Below are 21703 nucleotides of genomic sequence, written 5' to 3'. Positions count from 1 at the left end.
TCAACATCATCACACCCATTATGATGGTCACTATAAAAATTAAGAATAAAAATAAATTTAAAAAATAACAAGTATTGATGTGTATGTGGAGAAATTGGAAGTGTGGGTGAGAATGTAAAATGGTGCAGCCTATTATGTAAAACAGTATATGCTTCCTCAAAAAAATTAAAAATGGAACTAACACATGTTTCAGCAATACCACTTCCAGATATTTAACAAAATAATTGAAATAGCATCTTGAAGAAATATTTGTATTCCCATGTTCATTGCAGCATTTTTTATAGCTAAGAGGTGGAAATATCCTAAATATCCTTGATGGATGAATCAATTTTTTAAAAATGATATATATTACATATTTCACATATAATTATATGTTATATATAATGTGTATATATGTATATGTATATGCTATATATGTATATGTATATATGTTATATATATAATTATATAATTTTTGTATGTGTGTATATTATATATTACATACATATATAGTGGAATATTATATTGTTCATCTTTAAAAAAAGAAATTCTGTCATTTACTGCAACATTCATGAATCAAGGGTATGATGCCAAGCAAATACTGCATGATTCCATTTATGTAAGGTATCTAAGGTAGTCAAACTCTTAGAAAGAGAAAGTATAATGGTTGTTGGGAGGGGCAGGGGAGGAGGAAAAAGGGGAATTTTCGTTTAGTGGGTGTAGAGTTTTTGTTTTGAAAGATGAAAAAAATCTAGAGATAGGCTACGTATCAATGTGCATATAGTTAACACTATTGTACTGTAATCTTAAAAAAGGCTAAGATGGTCAGTTTTGTTATTTTTTTTTACCACAATAAAAAATGTTTTAAATGTGTATTAAAAACTGAAATTCTATATAAAATACTTTAGCTATAGTAAAAAACACAAAATAACTCGTGAATTTTTTACTTCAGCCTGTCTTTCAAGTACATAACATTTCCTGAAATATTAATGAAAGCCAGTGGGGAAGAACTATACAGAGAAAAATAAATGTTTGCCTTTCTCTTCAAAACTGTGGGGAAAAGCTGGTTAGGAAAAAAGACCGAAGGCCCATAGAGGAAAAAGATATATATTACCATACAGGAATACCTCAAAGATATTGTGGGTTCATTTCCAGAACATGACAATAAAGTGAATGTCACAATGAGGGGTCACATGAGATTTTTAGTTTCCCAGGGCATATAAACGGTATGTTTACACTATGCTGTAGTCTACTAAGTGTGCCATAGCATTATGTCTAAAAAAAACACTTTATGTCTAAAAATTACTTTATTGCTAAAAAATGCTAACCATCATCTCAGCATTCAGTGAGTTGTAATCTTTTTGCTTGTGGAAAGTCTTTTTTTTTTAAAATATTTTATTTATTTGACAGAGAGAGACACAGCGAGAGAGGGAACACAAGCAGGGGGAGTGGGAGAGGGAGAAGCAGGCTTCCCGCTGAGCAGGGAGCCCGATCCGGGGCTCAATCCCAGGACCCTGGGATCATGACCCGAGCTGAAGGCAGACGCTTAACGACTGAGCCACCCAGGCACCCCATGCTTGTGGAAAGTCTTGCCTCAATCCTGATAGGTGGTGGTTACTGGAGGTCGGGGTGGCTGTAGCAATTTCTTAAAATGAAACAACAATGAATTTTGCCACATCCATTGACTCTTCCTTCCACGAATGATTTCTCTGTGGCATGTGATGCTGTTTGATGGCAATTTACTCACAGGAGAAGTTCCTTCAGAATTGAAGTCAATCTTCTCAAATCCTGCCCCTGCTTTATCAACTAAGTTTATGTAAAATTCTAAATCCTTTTTTATCATTTCAACAATTTTCACCAGGAGTAGCTTCCATCCAAAGAGACTACTTTCTTTGCTCATCCATGAGAAGCAACTCCTCATCCGTTAATGTTTGATCACGAGATTACAGTCATTCAGTCCCCTTTTCGGGCTCCACTTCTAATTCTGGTTCTTTTGCTATTTCCACCACATGTGCAGTTACTTCCTCCACTGAAGTCTTGAACCCCTCAGGGTCATCCATGGGGGTTAAGTTCAACTTCTTCCAAACTTCTGCCAATGTTGATATTTCGCCTCTTCCCATGAGTAACAAATGTTTTTCATGGCATCTAATGGTGAATCCTTTACAGAAGCTTTTCAATTTACTTTGCCTAGCTTCATCAGAGGGATCACTACCTCTGGCAGCTACAGCATTACAAAATGTATTTCTTGAATAAGAAGACTTGAAATTCAAAATTACTCCTTGATCCGTGGACTATATAATGGAAGTTGTGTTAGCAGGCATGAAAACAACATTCATATCATTGCCCTTCTCCGTCAGAGCTCTTGGTGACCAGTGCATTGTCAATGAACAGTCATAGTTTGAATGCAATCTTTTCTTCTGAGCAGTAGTTTGCAACAGTGGGCTTAAAATTCAGTAAACCCTATTGTAAACAGAGGTACTGTCATAAAGGCCCTTGGATTTTCAGAATAGCCAATGAACATTGACTTCAACTTAAATAAATGGTGTTGGAAAAACAAGACAATATTTTTCAAGGTATGTCTCACCAGACAAAGGAAACTAAAACAAAAGAAACTACTGGGACTACATCCAACTGAAAACCTTTTGCACATGAAGAAAACCATTAATAAAATGAAAAGGCAACCTACTGATCGGGAGAAGGCAGTTGCAAATGATATATCCAATAAAAGGTTAATAACCAAAATATAAAAAGAACTTATATAACTTTGCACCAGAAAAATGAATAATCCAATTAAAAATGGGCAGAAGACATGAATAGACATTTCTCCAAAGACATACAGATGCCCAACAGACACATTTAAAGATACTCAACATCATTAATCATCAGGGAAATGCAAATCAAAGCCAAAATGAGATATCACCTTATACTTGTCAGAATGGCTAGACTCAAAAAGACAAGAAATAACTAGTGTTGGCAAGGGAGTGGAAGAAAGGAAACTCTTGTGCACTGTTGGTAGGAATGTAAATTGGTGAAGCCACTATGGAAAATAGTATGAAAATTCCTCAAATAATTAAAAATAGAAATACCATATGACCCAACAATTCCATTTCTGGGTATTTACCTGAAGAAAATGAAAACACTAGTTCAAAAAAATATTTGCGCTCCTATTTTTATTGCAGCATTTTTTATAATATCCAAGATGTAGAAACAACCTAAGTATTCATTGATAGATGACTGGATAAAGAAGATGTGGCATGTGTATACATACACATACATATACATATATAGCATATTCATATATATATATATTAGAATATTAATCAGCCCTAAAAAATGAAATCTTGCCATTCACAACGAATGGATACACCTAGAGGGTATTATGTTAAGTGAAATAAGTCAGACATAGAATGACAAATATATGATTGCACTTATATGTAGAATCTGAAAAACAAAAGAAATGAACAAATAAACAACAAAAGCAAAAACAAACTTACAGAGTACAAAATGGTGGTTGCCAGAGGGGAGGTGGGTGAGGGAACAGGCGAAATAAGTAAAAAGGATTAAGAGGTATAAAGTTTCTATTGTAAAATAAGTAAGACACAGGGATGAAGAGTACAGCATAGAGAATATAATCAATAATAATAATATAATAACTTTATATGGTGACAAATGATGACTGCACTTATAATGTATATAACCATCAAGTCACTGTTGTACACCTGAAATGAAAATAATATTAGATGTCAACTATTAATTAAAAACAAAAAGATAAAAATTAAAAAGAAGGAAAGGGAGAGGGCAAGAGACTCATGGGAAAGAGGTAGATCAGAAAGGGGGCTTACATATCTAGATGATGCCCTCAAGAGCAAGATGTGACATCTGTGGGTCAGAGAGCTCCGAAGGCAATGAGGCTTCGGGTTTTTTATAGCTCAGGTTTACCTTCTCTATGGCTAGAGGATAGTTAGCACATAGTTTTGTGAAGTAGAGCAGACAGGCTATATTGTATTGGGGCTATATTTAAACCAATTGGTTGTGTAAAATTTTGAGTTTGATACCAGGGAGCTTTGAGCTGATGGCTCCCAGCTTGCTGTGAAGAAGTAAACAACATAGAACAATACATAGGGGGTCATCTTCAGCCCATCTATATAACAAATATGTCACAAGGCATGCTCACTTAACAATAGAGAACAGGAATATAAATCAGTTAAAGGAATTCGGCATCTTAGGAAAATAATTGCTTCCCTCAAGTGTTTTTAAATGAAGCCATGTTATTTTCAAAGGAAGAAAATATGTTAGTCAACTTTGGGAAACAAAAATATTTTGTGTGACATAAAAAAATACTTCATGTTTATGGCAATGTGAGTGGTCTATCTTTATGGGCTTGGGTTTGTTTTATATGCTTGATTTTATTGAAGCCAAACATTTTTTTATTATCATTTTGAGACTTTTGAAAAAATTTTGGAAGACAAATCTGTGGACTGTGGAAACAGATAAATATATGATTTGTTTTGAAGTTTTGGTTTTAACTGAAAAGGTGTAGTTGAATTAATTCATTCTTTAAGATTTCTTTAATAAGACCGTACCTAAGGTTAGTCTGTCGTAAAATCAAAACACCTGTGATTTTAAATATGTGATTTAATACATACATAAGTTTATACTCAAAGAGCAACTAAGCACACTTTAAAAATTTGCTGTCTTTTCTATGTAATGAGGAAATTCTCAGTAAGTAGCTCTTTACTTTTACCTTTATTTGCTTGTTTGCTAGTCTCTGAACTCAGAGAGTATGACGTGTTGTGGTGGCGAAAAGAAGAATTGTAGTGATCTGTACTGAATTTATGACTATTTCAGAAATTTGTTATAGCTATTACATTTAAGATATGTAAGAGCTATATTAAAACTTTGTGGTAGGGTGTTTTTAAAATAATAATAATGTCATCTTATCTGGGCTACCTGTTAAAATGCAGGGGAAGCCATTACATTACATTCTGTAACTGCTAATATAGTTTAAAAATACAGGAAATCTATTGCCTTTACATAAGCACAGATATATATGTTGGGGACAAATGAGACGAAGGACTTCAAATATAAATTTAAGGGAATCCCATATGTTGATATACTGGAAAGGATGATTCTATCTAATAAAACACCTTGAGTTTTTCTAGAGTCATATTTAGCACATCCCATCATTTCTAATAAGTATTTAGAGCCCTGAATCATGGAGACAGCTGAAATGAGAGAATTCTGAAACCTTCAACCAAAGCAGTTAACCTCAATCAAGTCCAAATAATTAATATCAGTAGCTGGCAGCTGAGCCAATGTCATCAGATATTACAGATGACGAGGCTACAGTGAATTAAATCTTGTAGTTGACAAGATTATTTTCCCCATGGTTAAAAAACATATTTCATACCTTATTTTACCTTATTTTCTGTGGCTTTCACCCCTACAGCAATTGGGCCACAATTGGGATTCATATAATTAGTCTAAGCATGAATCAAGGGTAGTTGACAATTTAAACTTTAGTCATTCCAAAGTGAAATTCCAAACCAAAGTGAACTCCAACGGTTGTCAGCAGCTGCCATGATCAAGTTTAAAACCCTCTCTTCTGCCTAACAGTGCTATCTTGGGTCTGGCTCCTCTACTTGGCTAGAATGAATCATGTGCATACACCTAGTCTCATAGTTTGGCTCATCTCTTGGCAGCCTTCAGTTTTCAACTTAAGACTTTGAGAGGTCATGCTTTCTGTTGCTGGGCTCTTTATTTGGAATTGATTGTGAGAATACCTTGGCTGTTAGGTTATTTTGGGTAAAATTTAGCTGTCACCTAAGACCTCGATTCACAGGTTGAAACACTGAAGACTGAATCATGTAATGTGGCTGAATGTATTTTTCCAGTTTCCATAGGACCGCCTGCTCCATTTTTCACTTTGTAAACTATAATGAGAGAGCAAAATGTTCAACGACAATATGAGGGCTAATTGGGCAGCTACATAACTTACGTATCCTATTACCTTCTTTCTTTACAATGATTTTTTTGTTGTTGATGGTAGTTTTATTATTTTTTCAAAAGCCTTATCAGTACTGTGGACAAGCCGTGTCACTTGTAAAAATTAAACATTTAACCAACTCTGAAGGTACATGGGTTATGGAAGCCCTTTAGACTGGCACTCAGTCGGCATTCGAAGTGCGATTTGAGAGAATTGTGTTAAATTTTAAAGCAAATACATGAATAACTTTTCAAGGTCTCTAACATCTGGATAATATAACCCAGTGATTGGATTAAAATGTTTGCTTTAGAGGAGAAAGGGTGAAGTTCTAGCTTTGAATGCACAAGGAACTCAAGATAATTAAGAAGACAGAGCTTGCTTACAGTTTGAAGTTTGAGAGGCACACCACTCCCTCACCCCTTTGATCTCCTCTGTTCCTCCCACTGTCTCACTTCCATCCCCCCTCATCCTCCACACCACTCCCAGGCAGTAGCAGATTCTAGCACAGCAGGGCAGTGGAAGTCATAGAGACTTCCTTCTTTAAGAGGCTCCTTCAACTGACGTGAGGTAAGCACTGAGGATCCATGAGGAATGAAAGGAAGTGTGGGTTTTCTTATATCCAAATTTAAAAGAATGCAGTGATGGAAAGCGTGGGACAGTAAAGAATGATTTCTAACAGAGGGTATTTTCCTCTTTCTAGCTGAATGCATTAAAATGCATTAAAGTCCACATATATTCTTTCTGTAACATGCATAAAATGTGTGTAAAATACATAGAATACATTCATATTAGGCTAGAGACAAAAATTTTACCCTGCTTTGTTATCATATTGAAATGTAAATATACATTTAAATTATAAGGAAATTATATATTCAGAATCAAAAAACAAGTTGTATCTTAAACATATAGATGTTAAATATGAGAGCATAGGTAAACAGCTAGGTTATAATTATTTCAGTTCTCCTTTCTGAATATTTTAGGATCAAATTAACAGAGCACATCTACGCACAGAGTATTGTTTTGAGTCCTTTGACTAGCCAGCAAACAAAGTGGTGTCATTCTTAAGGTATTCACTTAGAAGATGAACAGGTGGAAATTTAAATGACAGGGAATATTTAAGTGTGTTCAAGAAAAACATGATATTGCTTGACATCACAATGACTCAGTGACAAATAAGCTTCACAGAGAGTAATTCAGTAAATGTTCAAAAGGTCAGAGGTTCACAAGAGTTTACAATGGATGAAGGCACAGGGCAGGTAGGTGTTGACCAGCATTAAAGGCCAGGAAGATTTATATAGACAGATAGGAAAGGGAGAAAATACTAGAAAATGCTAGTAATCCAATATCCCATCTCTGGCAGCAGAACGTTTTGTTCTGTTTTAAACAGAAGAGATACTGCAAATGATAAATCTTCAAAGCTGGAATGTGTAATTACTAGTTGATTTCATTACAGCAGGGTTCCCTGAGAAAAGTAATACATTTTAAATCCAAAAGACCTCAACGCGGAGCTTATTACTAGCATTTTACTAGCCAGATGACTTGAAAAATTCTTTTAACCCTTAGAAACAGAATGTTTCTATAATTGTAAAATAGAGATACTGACACAGCTACTAGACATGACCCACTGCTGTTGTGAGTCTCCAGTGAGATGTCAGAGATGAACGTGCACTTGCGTTGTAAACACAATGAAATGTTATGCCCTATTTTTAAGAGAAATATTTCTACTTTCTTGACCAGCGAATTGTGGCTCCATGTTGTGATCTACAAAAATTAAGATCTAAATTCTGAAATATTTTCTTTATCCTTGCTAACACCACTCAATCCATTTTAAGCTGCGAAGTGATTTTGTCTGTTGGTTGTACATAAACTGCATTTTATAATGACTAATTTTTCAAAAAGAAAAAGAGAATGACAAGTGAGCATTCTGCTATTGATATGTCCAGCCACAGGGTGTCATTCTAGTAGTACAGATTAGCCTGTCTAGAAGCAATACTCTGGCAGTAGGTACCAAACACCCAAGCATATTCATTATATTGAATAAATGGTAAGAACTCCCAACTCTTACCCAAATTTAATGCTTAATTGTTATACTCAGCAAAGTACAGCATTAGATATTTTCACAGCTCTTTTTTTTATTTCAAATTATTTTATCTATAGAATAAAATATGAGAACCTCAAACTGAAATTTCTGGTGTTGACTCAACCATAGTGAATTAGTCATTGCTTGCCTTAGGAATATAGTGAGAGAGATACACAACAGCTACTGCACTCTTATATTCAGAGAGAGTTATAAGGAAAAGCAAGAAAGCTGACTAAAAACTATATTTATAACAGCATTTTTCCCTTTAAATTTTTTTCCATTTATTTTATCAAACCATTAGACTTTGTTGCACCAGTTCCTGATTCAAGTGAAATCCTTGTATAGTTAATGTAGCTAATTTATGCTGAATCTGTAAACCCTTTCAGACCACATTTAACACAGATTCTGAAATGACTGTCTTTCCCGAATTAGTTTAAACCTGGCACCGAGGGGCCCATGTTGTCTTCTCCCTTATTTGATGCAATTCATTAGTCTGAAAAAGGGTAGCTTTAACCATCATAGGGAAGCATGGTAAAAATGGCTTAGAGAGACCCCTGGGATCATTAAAACAGTGACAGATTAGGGTTAGTAGGAGGTAATATTAGCCTGATACTTTGATCTCCCTTCTCTGGTCACTGGTACTTTGGGAAGACTTAAGTCTTTATCAGAAACTTGAGATGGAAACTCCGTCATGCTCACTTGTATTGCTTACCCAGCCGTTCGCTTTGTGTAGAAAACAGATAAATGTTTTCTTCACCCATTCAGAAAGCTTTTTGAGATACCTTGCCATCACGGAGAGAAAACTAGATGTGATTCTTGTACTCGTTCTGCTGTCCTTTAGTGGGTGAGAGAGACATGAATCAAATAACCACACAAGACATAACTTTACAGCGTGGTTAGAGCTCAGAAGGAGAAATACACCACAGTGCCACAAATGCTCATGTAACTGGGGATTTTACCTAGTCATAGAGCTCAGAAGAGGATATCCTGAGTAAGCCAGGCAGAGCGAGAGTGTGATCAGTGAGTAAGAGTTACCAGTCAAAGAAAGGTCAGATCTGAAGCCCTGCCAGGAAGACGGCCTGGTGAGTTCCAGAAACTGAGGGAGGTTTGGGTCATTGAACCTGGGCTGTGCAGCAAATGTGGTACAGGAGGCCTGAGCCAGTGCTCAGCAAGTCATGTCAAGGATTTGCTCTTTTGTATCTGGTCTTCATCCTCAAAGCAAGAGGAAGCCAATGAAAGGCTCTAAGCAAGAGCAAGTGGAGGGGAGGGGAGAGAGGTGACTATTTCAGGATCAGAGTTGCACTTTGGAAAAGATGAGGCAAAAGTGATTCTAGGGAAACTAGTCTGGAGCCAGATTAGAAAAAATACAAGTTAAAAATCGAAAGAAAATGTTGGACTTGAGACATGAAGAAAGAAATCGCTTTTCTGTATAGAGATTCCACATGGAGACACATCTTTGATTTCACCTCCTTAAGGTTGGTGAGACATCATCCTACAAAGGAACTTGACTCAAGGGCCTAAGCTCTTCAATCACCACCCTAAGGAAAGTGAAAGAAGATTTCCTTACATTACCATCCCATATTTTAATGATCCGTGCATATGTTTAGGTATGTATCACCACACACTTCTCTGCAAATTATTATACCAACGGAGACTTTCACGAAAAGTGTGTGGAAGTCCCAATTTCTCCACACTCCTGATAACTTTGAGCACTGCCAATCTTTTCTCTCTGTGCTTATAAAACTTGCTTAAAAACTCATTGTGCTGATGTTTCCTCAATTACCAAGGCAACCGGATGTATTTTTCATGTGGTTATGGGTTATCTCTATGAATTGCCTGTGATGTCAGTTGTCCAGTGCTACTGTAGTGGTGTCTCTTCTGAAGGATTTGTAAGAGCTCTTGTCTCTCTGTGTTTACAATTCACCTTCCTGTTTGTTTAATATGGAGAAATTAAGGACCTCTGCTTGCCTTCACACCATACTCTACCTCACAGCTTTTGCTTCCTCAAAATTGTCAATCTCCTCATAACTTCAGCTGGTTCATGGCCACTTAGGACCCATTATACTCTCTCTGTAAGGTTGCCAGTTTAGCAAATAAAATTATAAGGTACCTAATTAAATGTAAATTTCAGGCAAACAATACACAATTTTTAGTAAAAGCATGTTTCATGCAATATTCGGGACATACAATACTAGGAAATGAAATTATTTATCTGAAATTCAAATTTAATTGACTATACTGCACCCTTATCTCCATTTTAATTTCACTTGTCATTACAAGCTGCCTAATTTGCTTTATATTTGTCTATACAAATTCTAAAGAGCAAGAATAATATTATTCTAGACTATCTAACTTTGGACAGAGAACTTTTGTAAGGTCAGCATATAAGCTGCAGGCCTTCTAATGGATTGATTATCTTTGAGTGAGTTGTCTATGACAGCTCTGAGGCTGAGGAGACTAGGGAGGAATAGGGATTTGTGTATCCCACAAATCAACTGAGGAATTTCTCTGAGAAAGAAATGGAAAACTTACAGGTCCCGTGATTATTAAATTTAAAAAAATCACCCTCCCATTTGGAGTTTTTGATAAATTTATGAGAATACTTTTATTTTTTTAAGATTTTATTTACTTATTTGAGAGAGAGAGAATGAGAGACAGAGAGCATGAGAGGGAGGAGGGTCAGAGGGAGAACAGACTCCCCGCTGAGCAGGGAGCCCAATGTGGGACTCAATCCCGGGACTCCGGGATCATGACCTAAGCCGAAGGTGGTCGCTCAACCAACTGAGCCGCCCAGGCGCCCCAATGAGAATAGTTTTAAAATTTCAATTATATTTATTTTGAGTTTTAAGATACAATCATATTTAACTGATAAAAGCCCTACTTCTTCACATATCTAGGTTTTTCAGAAAAATCAAGCATAGCTGTGGTAGACTGAATAATGCCCCCAAAAGACTTCCATCCCCCAATCTTTAAAACCTGTGAACCTGTTACCGTAGGTGGCAAAGGAACTTTGCAGATGTGGTTAAATAAAAGATCTTGAGATGGGAAGATTATTCTGGACCATCCAGATGGGTCCGATGTACTCACAAGGATACCTATAAGAGGGAGGCTGTAGAATAAGAATCAGAGAAGGTAATGCGATAATGGAAGCAAAGTTAGAGAGAAAGGTTGGATGATTCTGTGCTGCTGGCTTTGAAGATGGAGGGGTAAAGTCAAAAGCCGAGGAATGCAGGCAGCCAATAAAACCTAAACAGCAAGGAAATAATTCTGCTCTAGAGCTTCCAGAAGAATGAACCTCTTTTAACACCCTCGTTTTAGCTCATGAGACTTTTTTTTTTTTTTTTGAGAGAGAGAGAGAGGGAGTGCACATGTATGCTCTCACAACCCTGAGATCATGACCTGAGCTGAAATCAAGAGTCAGACTGAGCCACTCAGGTGTCCCTTATGAGACATATTTTTGGTTTCTGATTTCCAGAATTGTGAGATTATACATGTGTGTTGTTTTAAGCCACTAGATTTATGGTCCTTTGTTACAGCAACAACAGAAACCTAATACAATGACTGCTCTCAGAATATTTTTCAGGTTTTTTGAATATCAATACATTTCTTTAAATATAAACAAAAAAAGAATGAAATCTTCATATTATTCATTTCATTGTTTATATTATTTTAACCACTACATTTTTGCCTAAAGATAACATGTATAAAAATATAATTGTCCCCCTAAAAGTCCCTAATGCTGTGTGTTTTCCCATTATATATCAACTGAAAATAGGCAAACCAATACATTCTGTTTTGGAGATGCACTTTTTAATTTTTGATTTTTACTGCTAAACATTATCCAAGGGTAAATGATTTTGAAATATTATGAAATTTGGATCGTATATCCAGAATAGGTACCATAAATTTATATAAATAAATTTACATATATATATATCACATTACTCTTCTAAAGATGAATGCATAAAGAATACAATTTAGTTAGTTTGAACATATACAAGATTTTTTGAAAGTTAAGAAGGGAAAATAAAATATGTTAAAAAGAACATGTTTTGTTTCTGACATACAAAGACACTTACACTTGAATATTCTATTTTAGGAAATGGTTGGATCTTTTTTCTCTTTTGTATTCATTTACAGTAACATGTTTTAAAAACAGTTTCAGAGAAAAAAATTATATGTGACTTAACTATACTGCTGTGTTCCTAATAAAACAGAAAAATGACATGTTACAAAGAGCCATAATTACAGGGAGTTCCAAAAGATATATCTGAAAAGTTCTAGTGGATTAGTCTTTAAAATGGTCCAGCTGCTGTTGAGTTTGCTTCTAATGTTAGGTTGGATATATTTTCAAGCATAGAACATTTGGTTACCAAGCATATTGTACATTCCTTGTTTACAATATTATATACCTTGGAACTCTGAAGTTAAAAGGAAAAAAAAAACTGTTTTTTCTTAACAGCAATCTCTCTCTTTAGATTGAACTTTATTTTACTAAATTTCAAGAACTGCATATACGGTGTGAATGTTTTTTTTTTTTTCCAATCAAGTATGTGTTTCTATTATAAAAAAACTGAAGGATTTCTAAGATATTTATTTGGTTTGTGAGTTGGTACATTTTTTGAAAAATATCAATTGATTTCTTATGTAATAAATGCTATGATAACCCATATTAATTCTTGCAGTGAGTTTATAAGACACATCTTCATTATACATATAAGGAAAATGAGGCTGACAGAACTTAACTTGATCCAAAGGCTGTGATTTTAGCAAATATATCTTTTTATCTCAGCTGTCAATAATATTCTGAATTGCACTTTGTATGAATAATTTACCCATGGTCCTTAAACTGATATAGGTTATTATTATATACAGTTTAAGCTATTAATTTTTTTCATTTAGCATATTATTATCTACCTTCAACAGGAATATGTCTGTATCAGATATTAGATCATGCTGGGTAACAAACAATTCCGAAAATCTCAGGGGGATTGTTTATTGCTTATTTGTGTGCAGTCTACCTTGGATTTGTATATTTCTACAGGGCAACTGTCCTCTGTTTAGCATTCCAGCCTGCTCTATGTATGATTTTGTGGGGTTTTTTCCTACTATGAATACACACACACACACACACACACATACAGACACCTAAACTAAACTACAAGAAAGGAAATGAAACACAAAGGGGTGGGGGAGATTGATATAAAAAGAGATTTTTTAAAAAGATTTTATTTATTTTTGTGTGGGAGAGACAGAGCATGAGCTGGGGGAGAGGCAGAGGCAGACTCACCACTGAGCAGGGAGCCCAATGTGGGGCTCGATCCCAGGACCCCGAGATCATGACCTGAGCTGAAGGCAGACACTTAACTGACTGAGCCACCCAGGTGTCCCTATAAAAGAGATTTAATGATAGGTTGTTTTTTTTTATAGCTTTAAAAGTAAAGGTTAGGATATTATGACAAAAATCTATAGAAGTAAAAATAGTGAACATAAACAGAGATGTGTTGCATAAATAATGAAATGCCCCTTAAGTTAAACAAGATATTAAAAGAAACAATATAGAGGCTCCTGGGTGGCTCAGTCAGTTAAGCATCTGCCTTCAGCTCAGGTCATGATCTCAGGGTCCTGGGATCAAGCCCCAAGTAGGGCTCTGCTCAGAGGGGAGTCTGCTTCTTCCTTTCCCTCTGCCGCTCCCCCTGCTTGTGCTCTCTCGCTCTCTCACTCTCTCTCTCTGTCAAATAAATAAATAAAATCTTTAAAAAATAAAAAAAAATAAAATAAACAATATAAAAGGTGGTTTTGAAAAGAATCCTACTCTCCTAAAAGGTTGCTACTGATCAAAAATATGAAGGAGGAGTGAAATAGGTTTGAATAGACTTTTGAATAACAAAGTCTTGAATAACTTCTGAAATATACTGGAATATATTAAGCTTGGAAACTGATTTCAGACAGGATAATCAGGCCTTCAGGCCCATGTCCCATGAAGTTTCTTTTGGCTAAGAAGTGTAGGCTTCATAGTGTCTGTGTCTGACCCAATGTAACTCTTCATTCCTATATAATTAGCTTTGAGAATGCTGATCTCACTCCTTTTTGCATTAACACTTCTTTTTTTCCCTTAGATGTAAGCTTAATAGAAAAGTCTGTAGACTGTACAATATGTTGTTCATATTTACAAGTCTGTCTTACTCCCACGTACATACACATAATAGCTACATAGTCTCAGAAAGAATTTAGGAATTTAAAGTTTTAACTCTAGCCCTTGCACAGATTTTGGATCTCATTCACTCTCTTTTCCTTGTTGTTTTCATCCTTTCTCTTGTATTTGAAAGACTTCATTTGAAATTTAAAAAAAAATAGTGTGTAATATTTTGTCATGATGTCTTATCTCCGGTAATTTCATTCACCTAAATGAACTTACAGAGGATATTTACATCAGAACAAAATGGCTAAATAGAGAAAAATCATATTTTACTTCTTATTGAGGTATATATATTTCATTAAATAATATATAAATAACATTTATATAATATATAATATATATATATTATTTAAAACCTCACATTCTTCCCTGCTTGGGTTAGGTTCTCAATATATAGGACCACGATTTTTGCCAATTTGTAGTATCTGGTAATGCAGACAGAAAAAAGATACAGTGTACATATGCTTTTAATACTATATTTTATCTTAAAACATCAAAGTCAATTCATTCAAAACCTTTTATTGATATGCCAAGGTTTATTCAGGTACAAGTTTCTGACTGAATAACCAGCAATTTCTAGCTTTATTTTCTTTATATTTGAATAAGAACGTAAGATATTTTTAAAGCAATGTGAGTATAGGCTTTTATATCTCCCCCCAATCTTTCTGGTTGTCTTGTCCACACTTAATTCAGGAGCCTATGGGTTTTGTTGATATTGTTGTTGTTTACCAATTAACCTATATATAGTTAAGCAAAATTCTTTAGGTAACCCAACTCTTAAAATCCTTAGGTAACCCAACTCTTAAAATCCTATGTTTTTCATTATGTAACAAAATTTAATTCAGTATTATCCTTATTAAGAAAGTTTCTTTAAAACTGTATGTAGGCTCGGGGCACCTGGGTGGCTCAGTCGTTAAGCGTCTGCCTTCGGCTCAGGTCATGATCTCAGGGTCCTGGGATCGAGCCCCGCATCAGGCTCCCTGTTCCACGGGAAGCCTGCTTCTTCCTCTCCCACTCCGCCTGCTTGTGTTCCCTCTCTTGCTGTGTCTCTCTCTGTCAAATAAATAAATAAAATCTTAAAAAAAAAAACAAAAAACTATGTAGGCTCTATGATTGTCAAGTCAGAAACAAATATGCAACTCTTTATTCAAGCCTATTCACTTATTGTTTCTTTACCTGGAATGTTTTTCCCTCACTTCCTTCTCATCTCTGCTGAAAGACTGACTGCACAGAAAGCCTTCCTTGCCTAGCCTGTCTAAAAGAACCCCCACATAACTATTTCTCCCTTATTCCGATTCATTCTTCCTCATAGCACTTACTACCTGACTTGTTCTATGTGTATTTTCGATGTTTCTCTTCCCACTCTAGAATCAAAGTTCCATGAGCACTGGTTTTGACTTTGTTTCTTGTCCACTACTCCATCCCAATGCCTAGACAAATCACTGGTTTACAGGTGATCAAAAATCTCTGTTGAATTACTGCATGAAATAATCTTGAGCCCCCATTTCTTCTTAATAACAGAATAAGTCATCTAGATACTTCCAAGTAAATGCAGACGAATTCAGTATTTTATCATTCTGATTTAAACTTAGTCTCATTCATGTATTCCTCCCTCCTGTCACTTGTCCCCAGGATGCCATCTCAATTTTGGTAATGTGTAAGAGGATGGGGGCTTACATGCTATCGCAGCATGGGCAAAGGCACCTCATCCTTCACAGTTCTGCCCTGGCACCTACTGAGATGGAAATTTCCACCTGATACTCAATCTTGGTCCTCTTTTTTTTTTTTTTCCAAAGATTCTATTGATGTCTGAGATCTGCCATCATTTTCGATTAACCAGTACTGACTGCCAAGCTCCTTGATCTGCAGACTGTTTCCATGTGTGGGAATAGGGCATAGAGTAGTGGGCATAGAAAACCAAAGGAAACTCAGTCACAAGAAGGATATTTTCTTAGGCCCTCTCATGAACAGACAAACCATGTTTCCATTTATAATTTGATGTTCCCACATCTTTGTACAGTAGGTCTATGTGGCTGTTCTTCCCAGGTTCCAGAAAGCAAGTGGGGCAACAAACCTTCTCAGTTCTTGGATCTGAGGATTGCTAGCATTTCCCACTTTGGCACTTGGCTTCCGATCCCTTCTCAGGAATCCTTAATAACAATGATCCAGTCATATCTTCTCTTTCCTCATCAGCCCTTTACTTCCCACACCATGGACATACATTTCTTGCCATTCTTTTATATCAAAAGAAATTTTAAGAACTGGGGCTTTCAAGTTTCTAGTGTTTAGAATGTAATGACCTTCTGTTTTCTTTCTTTTAACATATTCATCTTTTGCTCTTAAACCTTGACAAGACTATTTTCAATAGCATGCATTTTAAAAGTACTTTGAAATTCTTGTGTTATCTGTTCAACAACTGAATCAATGAATGTCACTTTCAATGGATTGGCAGGTCTCTGAGGCAACTTCCTGGGAGAAGGGTAAGGAGGCTTCACAGGTCTCAGAATTTCATCCAAATACATGAAGTACACTCAATTGCTCAATTGACACAAACAGCATTTGTATATACAGTTAAAAAAAAACAATTAGGAAGGAAAGAAAAATGGCATGCTCAAAATTGGTTTTGCCTGACAAAGTTTTAAAGTAAGAACACACCTAAGATGATGATGTATTTATCATTTCAGATATAACACCATAAATTTAGCAGACTTTATCATCAAGACAACTAAGAAGAACACTCTTGAAGTGAGGGTTTTTAATGTGTAGGAGAAAAAAATGTATTTTGAGGCATAAAGCACAACCACCAAGGACAGACAGATGTGAAGGGAGAGATGTGGTTGTGGATTCAGAGATCATTGAAGAATGTCAACAATTTGCTCTGAAAGATTCTTAGCTATTAGATATTGCTTTGGCCATCAGAAACATTGGGAAGAAAAGATAAAAATGTTCTGATATGCTTGCTTCCCAAACCAGACATTTCTAATTTCAATACATGAAATTACTTGATCATTATTAAATACTAAATTTATAGAAAATTTGGAAGATATAGAAAACTGAAAATCAAACCAAGAATATTTTCATGTCCCAAAGATAAAGTCGCATTGCTATAGTTGTGTTTCTGTTTTTTTTAGTTCATGTGAAGTTCTCTTTTGTCTGTCTGCTCACACACCTGTGGTAATAATACACATGGAATAGTCTATCTTGGAGGTTTTGTTCACTTAATATTATAACATAAGATTTCCATATTATTATAAGCTCTTCGCTGACATTTATTGGCTATATAATACTCAAGATTGAAAATCATGGTGTGGCTAAGTAACTGGGATTTGAAATATATCAATTTCAGGGATATATGCATGAGATTTTTTCTCCAAAACTTTAATACCATTCTTTAGAAACCTTAGAAACCTGTCTTTCTAGAATACAGTCACACCACTTAAAGTCTAAAGTTATAAAAGACTCTAAAGCATTAACATCTGCCACCCAAACTGTTGAAAACCCATTTGGGGTAGTATAAGACCCCAATCATTGCATAGTTATGTATGCCTTTCAATGTCTCAGTATAGTTCCTTCTGTGTGTGTCCATCCAGTTCCCCAAAATGACAGACCAGCCATTTCTTTCAAGTCCCCATACCAGCTTTCTTTTTAATAAATTGAATAATAATACTATTCTACTACCATCTTGGAGGAACAAAACAACTTTAGAAAGAACTATTCTATGTTTAATCATTGCTACAATGCTTCATTCAACTGAGAAATTCTTGTGATTTAAGATTTGCCAAACATTTTCAATCCATCTTCAATGATTTACATGCAGGCAATCTCCATTCCCCGGGATCAGCAGTATAATTTTGATGAAAGCATCAATTCTAATGCATATTCAGAAATCTTATCGCAGTATTATTTTAGGGTCAGAATGCTGGGAATCAGGCTTTTGGCAAAGCATTCCTGTGCAGAATGGTGTAATACAGGACTATGTCATTGCTTTTCTCTTTCCTCTTCTCTATTAAAATAATCAGATAAAGAATTTTAAATAATGAGGATGCATGTCCTCTTGACATGGCACATGGGATTTAGAACATCTGTAGTTAGTATTGAAATTATGTTCTAAAAACATACATTTTTATTTTCTGAATCAAGCCAGTGTAGTAACGATTAATATTAGCTCATTCTTTCTCTTTATATTCCTGTTGTAACAATGAAAACTCCCACTGAGGTGGATGTTATCTCAATATTTTTTTGGAAGAAAAACAAGAAAAACTGCACCTAAATGCATATGAGAAACATACACTAACACAGAACGTTTTAAAACATTACTCCGCAATTATATGCTACCTTTGGTAAATCAATGTGGTCCTATAATGAGCATGGACTCTGATCCTGGAGTTTTTTCTCCTTCCAAAAAGTTGACAGCTAGGTCTTTATCCAAAATGTTTTTCCCTTGTTTACCAATTGATCTAATGGGCAACCCTGCAGGCCAAGTGGAAGTTTCACAATCCAAATTAGTGACTACTAGTTACTTCTGGAGACCCAGGTCCCCTTGCATTGGCCCAATACCCATTTAGAGTTCAAATGTGATCACAGGCAGACATTGAGTTGATTTAAGACTCAGGGAGAGCACTTGGCTCTATGAAAGGCAACCTGAAGTGTATGCTAGTACCCCACGAAAGAGATTTCACCCTAGTCTCTCCTTCATCCTTGATCCAGTCCCTAACTCACTGCCAGAATCTGGCCTCAGATTCTTGGCTTGAGAGGGAAATGTGTATCAGTCCTCATAAGAACAGCATGGTGACACTGGAGCTTCCCTGGACCTCCAAACCTGTCCCTGACTTCTGCATTCCCAGCTCTAAGTTCTTATTTAGGCTTGATTCTGGAGTCTACCCATTTCCAGGGCACATGCTTTGCAAATACATTCCCAACCACTGTGTATAAGGCTTGAATTGCCATTGCTGAAGCTAGGATCCCCTATGCAAAATGTCAGAAGGAAACTTAATAAAAATTTTTCAAGACTCCAACTTTCTTTCCTTTCTTTGTTAACTGTCTTGTATCTCACTCTGTCATCTTCTTCTGTCTTGGTGAACTCAAAGTATCTTGCCTCTCTGATTTAGACTACATATTTGTGTCAGCTTTGGGTACAGTGATACGCTCACAGAGATCCTTAAATATGCCAAACAGTTCCTATATGTGACAGAGTAAACTTAACTACTCATACTACATTCAAAAGAACAGAAAATTCCTAAAAACCCATCTGACCTTCCTTCAGAGTTGCAGAGGAAGTAAATAAACCTGTATTTTGTACAAGAGATAATTTAAGCTCAATCCAAACATTGAAACTGTTTCCTTGAGTATCTCTGTTTGGAGAATTCAGATAAAAACCCTCAGTCTTTAGGCTCCTGGTTGACTCAGTCAGTTGAAGGTCCGACTCTTGACTTCGACTCAGGTCATGATCTCAGGGTCTTGAGATTGAGCCCCAAGTCAGGCTCCATGCTCAGCCTCTCCCTTTGCCCCTCTCTCTCTCTCCCTTTGCCCCTCTCCCCACTCACATTCATGCATTTTCTCTCTCTCTCCCCCTCTAAAATAATAAATAAATCTTTAAACAAAACAAAACAAAACCCTCAGTCTCTCGTGATAGCATGAGGTGGTCTCTTACTGTATAAGGTTGCGGTTGTTTTATGGGACCTTATGGTTGCAGAAAAGAGATGTGTTCCTGGGATCCATGTGGCACCCTTTGGATCCTGCTGGTATTTACCATGCAGTAGCAGCTGAGTAACTGGTAATGATTGAGCTGAGGAATGACTGGCCTTGTCCCAAAAGATTCTGCAGGAATCTGCTGGTAACAACTCTAGTATGATTTATTGCCCCTTGTTCTTTATGGTTGCTGGTCTGTCAATAGAGACAACATTGCTTGGTTCTCCCCAGTGGCTTATCCCACCTTGGCAATTACTGTTCCTGAAAATACCTCTTAGGCCTGTGACCTCAGTGCCAGATGACTTCCTTGCCAGTGACCTCCATGGGGTTCCCCAATTCTGAGGATATAATTTTGAGAAAACATTATCCTGCTTCAACAATACCCTCTGATAACAGCCATAATTTAGACTCAACTTTCCCATGCCTTGTAGAAGCAAGAGAAGAATTCTTGTTCCATCCTTATTATATGGGAAGCAAAACTCTTATCAACTTAACAATAAAATCCACTGAGTTTATTTTGTTGTGGCTTCCCTTAGCTAGTAGAAGGCAGTTTGGAAGGTGGTCTGCTCCCAGAATACCAGATGTGATATCAGGTTTCTGAAATCCCCTCCTTTATTGTTTCCCACACTTCAATGCACTCCTCTTTCCTAAGGCTTGAAGCTGCTGAAGATACGTTTCCCCTGTGTTCTCTTCTCTCAAAAGTTCATTGGGGATGAGGACAAGTGGGACTAGATTTCCTTCTTTCCTTTCCTAGACTATCACTGTTTCTATTGTATCTACATTTTCACCGAGTGTAGCAGAAGATGATGGAGGGAGAGAGTAAGATGACTAGTTTTTTCTGCATTGATGTCAGAGTTTCAAAATCATATCCTAGTAATGGTCTTAAGAAAAGTACAGAAGCCATTGTTCACTTACTGTCAGAAAAAATAAAAGTAACTCATCACCAACTATACCAAAACAAAAAAATTATAAATTCTGGAAGATTGTCCTTATTTTTTAAAAGATTTTATTTATTTATTTGACAGAGAGAGAGAGTGAGAGAGAGAGAGAGAGAGCACAAGCAGGGGGAGCGGCAGAGGGAGAGGGAGAAGCAGGCTTCCCGCTGAGCAGGGAGTCAGATGCAGGACTTGATCCCAGGACCCTGAGATCATGACCTGAGCCGAAGGCAGACACTTAATGGACTGAGCCACCCAGGCTCCCCCGGAAGATTGTCTTTAACATTCAGATGGAATATACCAAAACCTAAGCGCAACCTATTAAGCAATTTACTTACCTGAGGGGATAATTTTGAGGTAACTTTTCTTGGCAGAGCAAATCTGTTCAAAATAAAAATTTTTATACAATCTTTAGTAAGGTATTTTTACAATACATAAAGAAAATTGCATATCACTACTCTCAAAATCCTCCAGGCTATTCCAATATATTCACATAAAAACATTGGGTTTAAATGAAGAACTTATTTGATAACTTGAAGAGATGCAAAAAACTTTGACCAAAATACCTGAAACTATCAACATAAAGTCCACATCCCCCTTTCATGAAAGGTATATAGTATTCAAATGAGACCGTAATATATTTCAGTATCTTCAATTTTTCAACAAAATATCAACTTGGCTTCCTCAATTACAGAAGTCCCTCTTTTTGAGCAATGGCCAGAGATTTCAATATTAAGTTCTTACTGTCAATTTTCTTCCAAAAGTCCGGCTAGAGCATAGATAAGATACATATATATATATATATATATATATATATATATATATATATATATATA

The sequence above is a fragment of the Neomonachus schauinslandi genome, chromosome 2 (assembly GCF_002201575.2).
Source record: "Neomonachus schauinslandi chromosome 2, ASM220157v2, whole genome shotgun sequence".
In the NCBI taxonomy this organism is placed as follows: domain Eukaryota; kingdom Metazoa; phylum Chordata; class Mammalia; order Carnivora; family Phocidae; genus Neomonachus; species Neomonachus schauinslandi.
This window is presented reverse-complemented; position numbering follows the sequence as displayed.